Source organism: Mercenaria mercenaria, chromosome 12 (genome assembly GCF_021730395.1).
Source record: "Mercenaria mercenaria strain notata chromosome 12, MADL_Memer_1, whole genome shotgun sequence".
Lineage (NCBI taxonomy): Eukaryota > Metazoa > Mollusca > Bivalvia > Venerida > Veneridae > Mercenaria > Mercenaria mercenaria.
In genome coordinates, this window is record NC_069372.1 from 1,224,223 (window position 1) to 1,241,528 (window position 17,306).

A 17,306-nucleotide genomic window follows, 5' to 3' on the forward strand; every position below is an offset into this window, starting at 1 on the left:
GCGATGTTTTGGTGAGACCATTGAAATGTCAAAATAGATAACAAGGATCTGCAAGCATAGTTATTCTTATGCTCCCGAAGAGGGCGAGCATCATGTATAGTTACGGCTTTGTCCATCCTTCTGTCTGTCACACATTTTGTTCTGGCATAAACGGCATTTGATTGAAACGTCAGATAGTCACAGAACCCATTTACAGTGTAGTGTCAAAGAACAATGACTCCCTCTTTCCTAGTTTATGAATTACCTCCCTTTTATCATACAAAATAATGCTTGTCCGGAGCATTTATTTCCAAAGAAATAAATGTATTGGACTGAAACTTCAAAAATGAAAAATGAAAAGGGCTTTTTACAGGGAGTGCAGTGTCAAAGAACCATAACCATGCCGTACCTAGTTTTTCAATTATCTCCTTTTATTATTAAAGTAATACCTCTGGAGCATAACTTTAAAAATGTAAAAGGCATTTGGTTTAAACTTCACAGAATGGTAGAAGACATTGAGAGCAAGTGAATTGTCATAGAACAATAACTATCCTAACTTTTCTTTTTAATAGTCTCACTTTATTTTTAACTTAGTCCGGGCAAACTAAAATTACCTCCAGAAACCCTATGACCCTAAAGTATTTATTTCATTTTATTTTTAAGACCGTTGCCCGGGATATTTGACCCAATTACTCAGTTCACGTACACAATTCAAGGACAGACAATTTCAACAGGTAATGATGCAAAATACAACCGAAGATATATATATATAGAGGCGCACATGAACGAGTAAAACAAACATGAAAGGACACTTGGTTCAAGAACACATAATTTCGCAGACCGTATCGGCAACTAATAAACTATACACCAAACTATACATGTATATTTCCGACATTCACATATTAAGCAATACATAAACCGATTCGGATTTAGGAGAGACGCGTTGTCTCCTTACCTTACTGGAATGTTCTGCAACATCAAATTTTAGCTCAAAGCTATGTTCGTTTCTAATTGTCCCGATGTCAAAGGTTAACCGTTTTATACACATGTTTATAATATTTGGAATGGTACATATACATGAAACGTATTTCTAATTCGTTTCTTTTTCTAGTAAAGTGATCGCCATATAATTTCTCTTCTAGGTTGGGTTTAGCATATGAAAGGTTTCAAGGGCAAAATTTAAGCAGGCACAGGACAATTACAACATATTTCCATCTGTTGTTAAAACTGTTGCTAATTTTCAGTCGTACCGCTTCACGGAGAATAAGTTTTTCTCTGTTATTTCTACAAATACAGGTAAGGTAATGCACTTACGTGCTTAGTAATGTATGCTCGGTTGCACTGCATCGCGATATTTTTGCAAAACAATTTCATTTTCACAAAATTCACTCACAAATAAAAATCATATCTGTTTTTCTGTTAAATGTTTACCACATATGTACTACCGGAAGCACAACATATGATTTTAAGCGGAACCCATTTGTGATACATATGTTGGTTCACCCACCGTGTTATTAAAACAATAAACATTTTGAATAAACGCCTTTGTTATCAAAATACATCTCGGTTTAACCTTGATGAAATAATCAATGGGGCCTCCGTGGCCGAGTGGTTAAGGTCGCTGACTTCAAATCACTTGCACCTCATCGATGTGGGTTCGAGCCTCACTCGGGGCGTTGAATTCTTCATGTGAGGTGGTTCTACCCAGGTGCCCGCTCGTGATGAAATAATGCACGGAGGGGCACCTGGGGTCTTCCTCCACCATCAAAGCTGGAAAGTCGCCATATGACCTAAAATGTGTCGGTGCGACGTTAAACCCAACAAAAAAAAAAAAAAAAAAAAAAAGAAATAATCAATATGGTAAAAAAAAACCTCCTTTATCAAATTATTGATTGGTTCCCCTTACTGAAAAGTCATAATTGTAAATAAATGCCACCTGAATCAAAATATCTCTTGCCTTCACTTTAATGGAATAATCAACATTGTAAATAAGCTTTTTCATCACAATATATCTTAAACTCACCTTAGTGTAACAATCAAAATTATAAATAGGCGCCTAACTTATACACAACCTCGTGCTGTCACAAGAATGAAATAATCAATTCTTTGTGTTAGTGTTTTAGTTTAAAAAGGATTTTTTTAAATCTTGCCAATCAAAATGGCATAAAGACATTGTGGCCAACCCGCGTGATATTTCGAAAACGCATACACGCGAAAATTGCTCGATTCAGGTACATTTCCTTATAATTTCCGAGAGAAAGAGTGAACAAAGCATCCGGAAGACATTGAAACGATCAAATCCCATTTCGCACGTTGCGTACACATTGGTCCGTTAAAATAATCGTTTGAACGAAGTGTTTGATAAAATTATTGAGTGTGTTTGGCAAGAAAAACACTTGTTTCACTATCTTCGTTCCTTTTAATTTCATTACAATATGTCTACCAATACGTAAATTATAAGCAAAAATCTTACATGAATCGAGCGATTTTCTCCCAGTTAATACCACGAAGACATGTATAGTAAACTTCTTTCAGTACGATTTAAATTAATCCATACTTAAGAGTGTCTTGTAAATATAAGACTCTTTTAATGACCGCATTTTTTCACAAGAAGACTGGAAAAAATGGAATAAATTTAAAAGAGTGCTTAAATTGTGCATCCTGTCTAACATGGTGAATAAATACATTTGAGGGTGAATATTACGAAAGACCGGTAGTGACTTCACACTTCAAAACTTCACACTTCACACCTTATACTTCACACTTCAAACTTCAGACTTCATACTTCAGACTTCACACTTCATACTTCACCCTTCAAAGTCCAGACTTCAAACTTCAGACTTCACACTTCAAACTTCACACTTCAAACTTCATACTTCACACTTCATACTTCACATTTCATACTTCAGACTTCAAACTTCAGACTTCACACTTCACACTTCAAACTTCAGACTTCACACTTCACTGCACGCTTCGCACTTCGTAGATTAAACATCACGTGACTGACGTCATCTGCTTATTTTGTATTGCCATAGATATGTACAGTTCAATTACTAGGTCATACGTGTTTACACGTTTTCAAACCAAAATTTCTCTACTTACAAAATGACCTTTCTACTTTTTGATTATGTTTTGTTTTAGCTTGAGCTCACGTTTTCCTTATACAAGACACACTAAAATATGGAACCCTGAATTTAGCTTACAAAACGCAATATTTATGTTTACAAACATGATGTTTACAAAAACGAACTGTATGCCATTTCTTATTTGAGTTTTAAGTGTTATTGATTGTGTACATTTTGAATGTTCTAGGAAAACAAATGACTTTTCGAGTTTAGATTATATCACTTGTTGATATTCGAAAAATAAGGGGAAATTCACTGTCTTCGTCCGTCCGTTCAAAATTTTCTTGAGAAAAACTATTGGGATAATTTTTTTAAACAATCTCACGGGAATGATACAAGGGTGACGCACATACAAATTGCTAAAACAATTTCATTCAATGTAGAAATGTGGTTGCAATAGTAAACGAAAGGAAAAATATGTTTAAAAATCTTCATGTGTAAAACAGAAAGGCATAGAAATTAGATATATGGTGTGTGGCATTACCTAGCGGTCTTCTAGTATTAAAGGTATTCAAATTATGCCACTGGATTCAAAATTAAACCATCCGAGGGACAGTACTTTTAAACAGACTTATAAAGGAAAACCTTTTTAATATCTTCTTCTCGTACAGTATATTTATACTCTACGATATACATTCAAATTACGCCCCTGGTTTCAGAAGTAACTCAGCCATAATCATTATTCTACTTCATTATGTTCAATCTCGGTAATCCCAGGTTGTTTAAAAAATAGAAAAAAACGCCCGAAAAAAGACTTCAGACTTCAAACTTCAGACTTCACACTTCAAACTTCAGACTTCACACTTCAGTCTTCACACTTCAAACTTCACACTTCAAATTTCAGACTTCACACTTCATACTTCACACTTCAAACTTCAGACTTCACACTTCAGTCTTCACACTTCAAACTTCACACTTCAAATTTCAGACTTCACACTTCATACTTCACACTTCAAACTTCACACTTCACACTTCAAACTTCATACTTCCCACTTCACACTTCAGACTTCATACTTCACACTTCAGACTTCACACTTCAAACTTCACACTTCAAACTTCACACTTCACATTTCACACTTCACATTTCACACTTCAGACTTTCCTATTATTTGTATGTGTATTAAGAATTATATATATGAAGTGTGAAGTTTGAACTGTGAAGTATGAAGTTCGAAGTCACCACCGGTCTTTCGTAGAATATATCTAAAATCGCAAGCTTAGTCGGTGCGAGGAATCACGTAACTTAAAATGGCGACGTAAACGGAAAATTCTCGCTTCAGCAGAAAAATCAACGTATTCTGTATTGGTAATTATTAACTTTGTTCAAGATATATTGTGACCCCACTATATATATAATAATATACTCATTACCTTCCGAAATGAACGTTATGTGCTTATTTTATTTATACACTCGTGAAGTATGCATTGGTCATGTTTTGATGGCGCTTTCAATAGGGCTTCAGTATTTTTGAAAATAAAATCAATTAAATAAATATTTACGGATTAAAACGGCTGTGTTTTATTGCAACTTTGAATAAGTATGCATTACAGTTAGGAAATTTGTAATATGTGCATAAAATCTGTTGTGTAAAAGATTTTGAAATTTAGTAAATGGTGCCTACAGGTACATTAAAATCTAGCTACCATTTTTGGAAAAAGAGGACAAAAGTGCAACAAGTAGAACAACATTGCCGCTTAAAAGCACCCTTTGAAAACGTTTTGTGAGAAAAAAAGTGACAATTGCGAAAAACAACATTGTCGGCTTAAGCATTTAAACAAACTGATACCTTTGTACATTTTAAGTTATATGTTCCTAGGTCACTACATTTTTATCTATTGGCTGACATGACTTTTTGAGAAAATGTCTAAGTCATATCCAAAAAAAAAAGGTATTCCGAATAAGTATTCGGTCGAAAGCTGCTTAACGAACATGTACATCATTTATATTATTTATATTATTTTTTGTTTGTTTGTTTGTTTATATTGTAAACATCCAAAATTAAGGTGAATAAAATACTCTTTTCTTAAAAACAAAAATTGATGAAAGCAGCTCCAAACGTGCAATAAAACTGTTAACTACAAACCTGTGTTCAATGTGTGTTTTATGAATGCCTTGCATATATACACGTATGTGCGGATTAAAAAAAAACACTTCAGTGGACCATAGTAATAAGTTGGTTGGTGTCTTCTCTGTAAAATAGTATTCGTAAGTCTATTCACTTGATGTTTTGAAAAACTAGCATACATTGAGATTGTTATTAAAGTAAAAACTTTATGCACTGCTTTTTGAAACACCCTGTACACTACTGTTTTTACATGTGTACAGTAATATACTTATTATATGAATATTACACTTTCCTTAAATGCTTAGCATGATGTGTTTTTGTACGTGTAAGCTGCCATAGATTGCGATAGACGTGTTTTTTTTTTGCCATTTTAACTCAAACCACAATTTTTATGCACATTAACAAATTATACTTTTATTTAGTATATACTCTGACACATGCTGTTTACTGACTTAAGTGTTCAAAAATATTATTATCTGTAAGATCCTGTAGGTTCATAGAAAGCACCATTTGAAATTCGAAGAATGAAATCGCAATTGAACTTTCAAAGTGTTCTAAGAAAATAGCAATACATTTAGGAAGGTAATGGGCAGAAGGTGGACATATTATGTAAGAATAGCTTAGACAACGTTTCAACGTTATTGTGATTTTCCTGCAGAAGCAAGGGAAATGTCGGCCATTTTACTGTGCATAACATCATTTTATGTGACGTCATTCCCACATTCACAGTTAGTGCAATAACCATTATATCCATAGGGACAGGATCCACGTGTAAATAATCCTTTGGCTCCTCGATCCCAGTGAAGATCCATAAAATCCTTGCCTGCTGTACATCCCGAAGCAACATCCGCTGAAATGAATATTGATATTATAATATGTTATTTGCATCTTTCCCTTCAAATTTAATGATATGTCATCTACTTGATAAATGAATCTACAAAATGAAATTCATACAGAAGTCTGAACTATATCACGATAAATTCATGTCTTATTAATTTCAAAGGGCTACTGCACACATCAGGACAATTTTTGAATGTAAGTAACTTACAATTTTTGAAGAACAGTGCCAGTGCTGAATAAAAATAGAAAAATATCTGGAGATATACTTGATGCAAGAAAAATTCTCAGAAATTACACTGTAAAATCAGCTCAAAATTGAGGCCCAAATATTGTGGTCGCGATGTATTACCTAGGTGACAAATTCTGTAACGTAGATATAGTAATTAAGATCAATCAAAGTCACAAATAATAATCCGACCTGGTTTTTATCTATGCACCTGTATGATACCAGTAAAAAGGAACAATGAATTAACTGTATGGTTAAAAACTTTGTGATAATTCTTTTCATTTAAATGACTACTTCGCTGTCAGATAAGGTTTTTCAGTCATCCAATTATACTTTGGGATTATATATTTAATGTTTCAATCAATGTTTTGATAGACAGGACTACTTGAACTAGAAACTACATGGAAATTAAATAAGAAGTTTCAGAAAAGCTTGAACAATATGTTTCATAATGATCTAATCAAGACTTATGTATCAAACTCAATTTTTCTAATCAAGACATGTATCATACTCAGTTACAAATGTCATATAACGTTAGTTTTTTTGATGTTGCTTCATGATTTAAGGTACTATGATGAGTATGTAAATGTTTTGCTATCAGTTCATGATGAAAATGTGACCTTAATATCAAACATAGACTTGTCGTGTGATCTTAGTATAATGAATAGCAAAGAGGTTCAGGAAAAATCTCTACAGAGCACAGCTGCTGAGACCTATGTTGTCTGCCATTATGCGTCTCCCATCTTTTTTGCGGCATTTCCTTATTTAGGGTGCCAATTTACGTAATTCTAAATGAGTGCATAATATTATATTTATATTTCCGTTCATGTTAAGACCATATGAATAAAACATAAAATCTGTAAAGAGATCCTTTGGAAGCATAGAATGCAACTAAGCAAACTAATAGCAGACTCGGTTTGACTGAGTCTGTATTCATGTACAGTGAGGAGCATTACCTTGTTACTTCCCTTGAAAAGTTGTATGATAAAGCACAAGGATAACCAAATGTACTTTTGGTCCCTTTCAGTTGGATTCCTCTGACCTTTTCGTTATAACATTTAAGCTTTGTCCAAGATGTTGCGGTAGGTCAAAAATATGATATTTATTTGTAGGTTTCTAAATAAAAATGATTAATCAAACATAAATATAGCATCGAGCCACTAAAAGAAAACAAGTCCTTAATCATTTTTCAATCCAGTGACATTTAGTACAGATATTGCTTTTGAAAATTACAAGGAAGTCAACGATAAAAATAGAGGAAGGACCAAACTACTTCTTGGACATAATCAGGGGAAGTTACTGACTAATGCTGCCCATTCTCGATATTCTTTATGAAAATCTGAATCTACCTTTCTCATAGAATTCTATTTCGCATATCTGAAGGTACCAGTCTGTTGTTCGATTGTATTTTGGTCTTGTAATTCTAACTCCTTTGGTTGTTGTTGATAGAGGGTAAACCGTCAACGTGTTCTTAGATATGTTGTAATCGCTCATATTGTATGGTGACTCTTCACTGTCAAATTCTATTTGCAGAAACTGTATGTTTCTAGTCTCTTTGAACCCTAAACAGAAATTTCTTATACCATAAATGCAAAAGATACACTGTATTAAATAATTATGTTATGCATATATGCATTGAAAATTAATCACCGTTGTTCAAAAAGCTAAGATTTAGCATTAGGTTAAACACTGATATTTTATAAATTCAAGGTAAGTAAATTCAAATAGCATAGTGTGTTGCCTGATGTGCTAGACAATTTTTTTCATCGAGTTGTTTTTCTTGACCTTACCTCATCTGGCGGAAGTAGAAATACGGCAGCTCTGTATTGCAGATCATTTGAAAACGTTGGACAGTAGGCATTTTTCAAGCTTTCAAAAGTCCTATGGGATAATCACAGAAATCAAAATTTCAAAGAAAGTTTTGTGTATAGAAAACATTGTGGCGCTAACGGTACAAGGAAATGCAACGGATTTTCCCAGCGTTGAATTTTGATATATAAAATTATTGCGCGACATTAAATTTTTATCATTTCCCTTAAATAAAAGAAAGTAAATTTTACAGGAAAAAACATAGCACTCACTGTCAAACCAAAAGCTTTGGAAGTCCGTTCGCCCTTTGATATGAATATACGCAATATGTGTCTGGTATGGCAGCTCAATTTCAAGCCATGGAAATGGTTCACTTACGGAACTGTAACAACAATCACATGCACGCAGTGAAGTGTTACCCGGCAGAAAAATGTACTCTTTATTATGACGTTGACCGTGATATTCTAACTCTGATGAAACGGTTATATTAGCCTCGGCAAGTAGAGCTGGTGAGACTTTGACGACTGAAATAAAAAGCTAAAAATATATAACATATTTAAACCATTTCCAAATTCTTGTAATTCTTGTAAATCTACTTACAGTATTAATTTCAGATGTCAGATGACAGTTAACAAAAAAGCAACACTGAAGAGAAAATTGAAATTTGAAAAGATTTTAAATTAACCTTTATATTGATTTAATTGAATTCGCTCTATAAATAAATACAGAATATTAAATAGAAGATGTGTATTTTAAGACTTTTAAACTTTCATAAAGTCGTAAAATTAATGATGTTATTGACATTTTGATACAGTTTTACCAATACATTTTCATACATGTATGCTTAATTTCAAATAATATTTTCTCCAGAGCAAACGTTGCGTTAGGGCATTTGTGTATCCTGTCACCACAATAACTGGTTCTTTTAAGAGAAATAATCAGAACTATGATAATTCAAATATGCTTTCAATTAAATGAAAAAAAAGTGTAATTTTTCAATTTTTAAAAATTTAGAATGCGCCACATTAATATTTTACATGTGTCTATAGTATTATCAGCAACGTTGAACATATTCAAATAAAATCTTTTCATTTATGAATTTTAATTCTAAGTTTTTCTGATTTTGATTAAAATGTGTACATGTCCATCTCAGTTCGCCACTATCAATTATCTCTGCGGAATGCAATTTTTCGAACCAACATCACTGTTTTACTGCTAAATTGAAATCAAAGACAAAAATTGATTATCGAAAACAAAACTTTAGTATAATACCGTTTTTATTTGAGGAATGCACAGTTATCCAAAGTGCAAAAAGGATGATATATCCAAACATATTCCAACAGTTACTCTGTCAGTATAATGTTTCAAAAACAATGTAGAACTATCACTATTCACTGAGAAATGTTCAAATTTGTTCATCAATATATTTCACAACTAACTACTCAAGCAAAAATGAGCGATTATCTGACATATACTGAACTAGATATCGATTGCGACAAAAATGCGTGGAACTTGGCATAATTTATTATGTGATTCCATTTCCTTCTGATAGATTTGCCGTGGGATGTTTTGTTGTTTCTTTTCGGCCGCATGTCGATATTAATTTCACCTTTACATCCTGTAAATATCTGGGATGAAGGTCATTTAACAGCTGATTAAAACTGTACATTTTGATTGGTGGATGAAAAATCCCACAGGTTTACGATGGAATAGATAATATTTTAAGGGGTGTGCAGGTGCACTGAGCTGTATTTTTTGACAGTATACTAGTAATCCGTTGCAATACTCCTGTGGAAATAACTTACGTCATAAACCTGAATGCCTGTGGCAGAGTTCGACTATAAATCTGCCACCTCTGCCACTCTGATACACCCGTAAACGATTTACAGTTAACTCGTCCCCCAGTCAACCCGACCCCATTTTGGTCATTTCGTATCCCTTGGCGATTCCAAATATGGTCATTTCTTCCCCCATATTTCGGCCCCTCATTTTGAGTCTTATATTTTGTCAAAGTTTCCTAGATTATGATTAATATAATTATGATGTAAAATATGTGTTCTGTAAAATATATTCTACATGTAACACATAAAAAGTTTACATTAAAAACTACATTTTGTTTTGCTTTATGAATACTCAATCGTATGTAAAAGTGCAGAGTGCATGCAAGTGTCGTAGCTTAAAGTGTGCATTGACTAATGCGGCTGTGTATATTTTTTAAAGATATTTCTTGTTTTTATTGTGTTTGTTTTGGAGGGTGAAAGATAACGTCGCATCGACACAATTTATGGGTCATATGGCAACTTGTCAGCTTTAATGGTTGAGGAAGACCCTAGGTGCCCCTCCGTGCATTATTTCATCACGGGATGGTACCTTGGTACAACCACCGACCTTCCGTTACTGGCCAGCTGGATGGCTTCCTCACATGAAGAATTCAACGCCCCGTGTAAGGCTTGAACCCACATTGATGAAAGTTTAGAAATGAGTATGCAATAAATGCAGATATTCTAACTGCCACTGCTGTGAATAAACAGCAAAAACAATAAAATAGGGTCACTATAATAATACCTTGATCTACAATGCTATATATCACTCAAGTGGATTTTGCCGGTCCTGGATCCAACAAGACACTTTCGCCGAATGTGATTCGGCCCTGCAAAATCAATGAGAGCCGAATGCATCGATGCAGATTAGGTACTGTTGAAATGGCCTTACTGTTATTTACATATACCTACTTCTAGCGTTACATAAGCCACATCTGACTGACATTTTAGGTAAATAAGATTGAAAACTCATTTGAAACTTTGCACTATATTTTTATGCACATTATATTTGAGTCAGGGAATAAGCGAAGCTCTACCGAGCATTATATCAATTTTATTCAACGAGTTTAATTGATTTAATATAGAAGACAAAAATATAGTATTTTTTTATCAAATAGAAACTTTTCATGACTACTTTACTTATCTATTTTAGACTATTATAACAAACTGATATCAAATTTTAAGAGGCGTATCCAGAACGTGAATGCACATAGTTACTGCGCTTTTCTTTTATATCAATGTTTCTGCAATTAAGACTCCAAAAAGTCACCACGGCCAATAGCGCGTTACTATGATTCTAGGATAACCTCATATTTGTACTACGTGGAGAACTACAATTTTCGAAGAATAGGTAGAGCTAATTGGACAAACCTGTTTACCGGCGTCGGCCTCCGCGTTTGCGCCGGCGTCGGCGTCCCGAGCTTTTGAATATAAGTTGGTAACTCAGAAACCACTCGTGGGAATGGATTGAAACATCACACATTTATTCACTGTGATAAACTGACTAACATTACCAAGGTTCCATAACTCTGTTTTGCATTTTTACAAAACTATGTCCCCTTTTCAACTTATTTTTGAATAGTCGAGCGTTGTTGTCTTCATACAGCTCTTGTTTATAAGTATACAGATGTAGTTAGAAGTGGAAAATGTCGCTTGTACGTGGTACCCTTTTTACAATACTGCATAAATTGCTAACAAAGCTGTAGTGACAGTCCCTTTTCTATGTTAACCCTAGAATATATTTTTGTTTCTATCACCGTCCATTAGTGTTTAACATTTTCTATGGCGCAACAAAGGAAGAATCACTTACAAGACTATTAATTTCCCGTTAAAAGAGCTATCATCTAGTTTGACATTTGGCGGACATTTCACATATTATGCAAATTACAATTGATGTGCAAAATAAGGATCTAAATGGTACAATAAATAAATATTATGCACCCTATCGTTAATAATATAAAAGCTCAATAGTAATTTTTATGATATTCTGTTTTCTGTGTACTGCCAATATACATTAATGTATCGTTAATAATAAGTGATCGTTATTAGGAATAGATTATATAATATTGCTGATAATACTTTCTAAATGTTATACATAAATAGTATATATGTTCTATGTATTCTCTATCTTAAAACTGAATTGAATCGAAGAACATGGCATACATCTTCTATGATTTTTTTCTTGTAACATTTGCTACGTAATACAACAAAGTCACATCAAAATCACAGAACTTATGGCGAAATATTACTGTTTGTACTTCACCGAATAAGGTCTTTGTCACGAGGTCCAAAACCACTGAATATCAGTATTTTGTCTATATGTTATATTGTCCTCGTTCCGTGTATTTATTACATACTCGTTTCTATTCCCCGTTAAGTTACACTGGTACCGGAAACGTCAATATTTTTCCATACACTGGCGCCTGAATTTCATATCGGGTGCGTGACGTAATTCAGTGTGTGTTGTTGCACTATTTTTTTCTATTTAGTTCAGTATTGTCAATCCTATTCAGGCTATTGAACATATTTATGATATTTACATAATATTTATACGTGTAGATGGGTATGTAATAAAAAGGTTATTATCTTTGCATCGGGAAATATGCACTCGTTCTTCAGCGGAAGAATATTGCGCACCTAAAGTCGCGCAATATTTCCGCTGAAGAACTCGTGCATATTTTCCGATACAAAGCTAATAACCTATAAATATTGTATGAAATGTCTTTATGTGTTATTATATTGTATTATTTTTATACAGCCCGATCCTATATGAATTCCTATGAATTTTGCCCGGATGTAACTACATGCATGCGCACTTGGAAATACATGTAGATTCTTGATGGCTTGCGCCTGAAAATTTTCTTCACTGACAAATTTATTTATCAAGCTTTTGTTTTTGTGCCTTTACATGTAATTCTTACTGCATTCATTTTGTCATGTATTCATGCATCTTTCCATATCATATTTATGTATTTCGGCGCTGTATTTATTGTATTGCACCTGGAAATAGATTCTTGATGGCTTACGCCTGAAATTTTTCACTGATAAATTTATTTATCAAGGTTTTGTTTTTGTGCCTTTACAGGCCAAAACGCCCCATCCCTACAGAAAGAGCATGCTTGCTTGGTCAGTCTTATGACGCATGCAATATTATGTACCTCCGGAACTCAAGGACGAGTTTCCAATTTGTGGGATGTACCGTACTTTGGGATATTTCCGTCATGGTTAATTTCTCGCCTATTTCGCCACCCATATGAAGTGGCGAAAATCTAACACTCAAAAATATACCTATGTCAAAATTTGACACCATATAAACGTTAACACTACAATACCTATTTATCTACATTGATTATCGATTGCAAATACCTGACATCGGGTATAAAAGGATAATTGCTTTTGTTTTACCTGTATTGTTACAAAAACAAGAAACCCGAGATTTTCTCACCTTGACCAATTTTTATTAAATCTGTTGAATACGTGTAGTTGATAATTAATGGGCGGTTAGAATTTCGATACACTTACTGTACATGGTTGTCACAGTGTGAAAACAAGCATGTCTATTCTCAAATATTTTCAACAAAACATTTTAACGAATTTTATTGCTTTTATGTTTTAATACAATTTGCAATAAATTTCAGTATGTATATACCAGATATAATAAAGTCACATGTACGCAGTTTGTGTTGTTGGATAATCGCAGGAAAGTAACCTAACTTGGATACTCTTAAAAAATGCGGGTAATGTTGTTGGATTTTGATGAAATTTTTGGGCAAATTTTCGCCACCTATGTAAGATGGCGAAAAATACACACGCCAAAATAAAAACACTACATTTTGGGTTAAAAGGGCGAAAATTTGCCGACACGAAAAAATCCCAAAGTACGGTATGTCACGGTACGGACTTGGTCACGTTAGGGGAGAAGATGTGTTAGGCAGCCGGTTAGCTCAGTCGGTAGAGCACTCGCCCTGTAAGCGAGAGGTCCGGGGTTCGAGCCCCGGACTGACTGCACATTTTTCTCACTCTGTGACACTTGGCGCCCAACATGGGACTGTGGCATGCTTGCTTGGTCAGTCTTACGACGCATGCAATATTATGTACCTCCGGAACTCGAGGACGAGTTTCCAGTTTGTGGGGGTGTATGTCACGGTACGGACTTGTCGCGTTAGGCGAGAATATGTGTCAGGCAGCCAGTTAGCTCAGTCGGTACAGCACTCGCCCTGTAAGCAAGGGGTCCCGGCTTCGAGCCCCGGACTGACTGCACATTTTTCTCACCCTGTGACATTTGGCGCCCAACGGGGGACTGTGGCATGCTTGCTTGGTCAGTCTTATGACGCATGCAATATTATGTACCTCCGAAACTCGAGGACGAGTTTCCAATTTGTGGGATGTATGTCACGGCACGGACTTGGTCACGTTAGGTGAGAAGATGTGTCAGGCAGCCGGTTAGCTCCGTAGGTAGATCACTCGCCCTGTAAGCGAGGGGTCCCGGGTTCGAGTCCCGGACTGACTGCACATTTTCTCACCCTTTGACATTTGGCGCCCAACGTGGGACCGTGACGGCATTACACTGGTTAGTCTCCGACCGCATGTAATTGCTCTTATATAAAGTACCCGCTGAAATTCGAGGAGGAATTTAAAAATGGCGGGGAAATATGTCATGGTATAGAACTTGAATATTGAAACGGAGAGAAAATGTGTAGGCGGCCGGATAGCTCGGTCGGTACAGCATCGGAACGGTATTCCGAGGCACCAGTTTCGAGTCCCGGTCTGGCTGTACATTTTTCTTACCCTGTGACATTTGGCGTCAAAGATGGGACCGTGGCATGCTTGCTTGGTCAGTCTTATGACGTATGCAATATTATGTACCTTCGGAATTCGAGGACGAATTTCCAGTTTGTGGGAGTGTATGTCAAGGTACGGACTTGGTCGCGTAAGGGTAGACTATGTATCAGGCAGTCGGTTAGCTCAGCCGGTAGAGCACTCGCCCTGTAAGCGAGGGGTCCTGGGTTCGAACCCCGGACTTACTGCACATTCTTCTCACCCTGTGACATTTGGCGCCCAACGTGGGACCGTGACGGCACTACACTGGTTAGTCTCCGACGCCTGTAATTGCTCTTATATAAAGTACCCGCTGAAATTCGAGGAGGAATTTAAAAATGGTGGGGAAATATGTCACGGTATAGAACTTGAATATTGAAACGGGGAGAAAATGTGTAGGTGGCCGGATAGCTCGGTCGGTAGAGCATCGGAGCGGTATTCCGAGGCCCCGGGTTCGAGTCCCGGTCTTGCTGCACATTTTTCTCACCCTGTGACATTTGGCGCCAAACATGGGACCGTGGCATGCTTGCTTGGTCAGTCTTACGATGCATACAATATTATGTACCTCCGGAACTCGAGGACGAGTTTCCAGTTTGTAAGGGTGTATGTCACGGTACGGACTTGGTCACGTTAGGGTAGAATATGTGTCAGGCAGCCGGTTAGCTCAGTCGGTACAGCACTCGCCCTGTAAGCAAGGGGTCCCGGCTTCGAGCCCCGGACTGACTGCACATTTTTCTCACCCTGTGACATTTGGCGCCCAACGGGGGACTGTGGCATGCTTGCTTGGTCAGTCTTATGACGCATGCAATATTATGTACCTCCGAAACTCGAGGACGAGTTTCCAATTTGGGGATGTATGTCACGGCACGGACTTGGTCACGTTAGGTGAGAAGATGTGTCAGGCAGCCGGTTAGCTCCGTAGGTAGATCACTCGCCCTGTAAGCGAGGGGTCCCGGGTTCGAGTCCCCGGACTGACTGCACATTTTCTCACCCTTTGACATTTGGCGCCCAACGTGGGACCGTGACGGCATTACACTGGTTAGTCTCCGACCGCATGTAATTGCTCTTATATAAAGTACCCGCTGAAATTCGAGGAGGAATTTAAAAATGGCGGGAAATATGTCATGGTATAGAACTTGAATATTGAAACGGAGAGAAAATGTGTAGGCGGCCGGATAGCTCGGTCGGTAGAGCATCGGAACGGTATTCCGAGGCCCCGGGTTCGAGTCCCGGTCTTGCTGCACATTTTTCTTACCTGTGACATTTGGCGTCAAAGATGGGACCGTGTCATGCTTGCTTGGTCAGTTTATGACGCATGCAATATTATGTACCTTCGGAATTCCCCCCCCCCCCCCCCCCCCCCCCCCCCCCCCCCCCCCCCCCCCCCCCCCCCCCCCCCCCCCCCCCCCCCCCCCCCCCCCCCCCCCCCCCCCCCCCCCCCCCCCCCCCGGGGGGGGGGGGGGGGGGGGGGGGGGGGGGGGGGGGGGGGGGGGGGGGGGGGGGGGGGGGGGGGGGGGGGGGGGGGGGGGGGGGGGGGGGGGGGGGGGGGGGGGGGGGGGGGGGGGGGGGAAATCAGGACGAGTTTCCAGTTTGTAAGGGTGTATGTCACGGTACGGACTTGGTCACGTTAGGGTAGAATATGTGTCAGGCAGCCGGTTAACTCAGTCGGTAGAGCACTCGCCCTGTAAGCGAGGGTTCCCGGATTCGTGCCCCGGACTGACTGCACATTTTTCTAACCCTGTGACATTTCGCGCCCAACGGGGAATTGTGGCATACTTGCTGGGTTAGTCTGATGACGCCTGCAATATTATGTACCTTCGGAATTCGAGGACGAATTTCCAATTTTTTGGGGGTGTATGTCACGGTACGGACTTGGTCACGTAAGGTTAGAATATGTGTCAGGCAGCCGGTTAGCTCAGTCGGTAGAGCACTCGCCCTGTAAGCGAGAGTTCCCGGGTTCGAGCCCCGGACTGACTGCACATTTTTCTCACCCTGTGACATTTGGCGCCCAACGTGGGGCCGTGACGGCATTACACTGGTTAGTCTCCGATGCCTGTAATTGCTCTTATATAAAGTACCCGCTGAAATTCGAGGAGGAATTTAAAAATGGTGAGGAAATATGTCACGGTATAGAACTTGAATATTGAAACGGGGAGAAAATGTGTAGGTGGCCGGATAGCTCGGTCGGTAGAGCATCGGAACGGTATTCCGAGGCCACGGGTTCCAGCCCCGGTCTGGCTGCACATTTTTCTCACCCTGTGACATTTGGCGCTTAACATGGGACCGTGGCATACTTGCTTGGTCAGTCTTACGACGCATACATTGTTATGTACCTCCGAGTAGCAAGCAGAGAAGCCAGGAAGCAAGGTAAAAGACACAAGAGGTGGTATGATCTCCGGGTAAAGGAAGCCAAGCTTGAGGTAGGAGACAGAGTCCTTGTAAGGAATGTTGGCATCAGAGGGAAGGCCAAGATAGCAGACAGGTGGGAGAAGGATGTATACCTCATTGTTGGTCAGCCTACTCAAGGTTTCCCCATATTTGAGGTGAAGAAGAAGCATAGCAGAGAAAAGTCTGGAGTTCTTCACAGAAACCTGCTACTCCCAGTCCAAATCTAAATTCTCCC

General features: G+C 37.9%; 1 non-coding gene across 1 annotated transcript; it reads left to right on the forward strand.

The window, feature by feature from the left end:
- Positions 1-16,587: 16,587 nt before the first annotated feature.
- On the forward strand, positions 16,588-16,660 carry Trnat-ugu (transfer RNA threonine (anticodon UGU)). Its single transcript has one exon. It is a non-coding gene; the product is annotated as a tRNA-Thr (tRNA).
- The last annotated feature ends 646 nt before the right edge of the window (positions 16,661-17,306 follow it).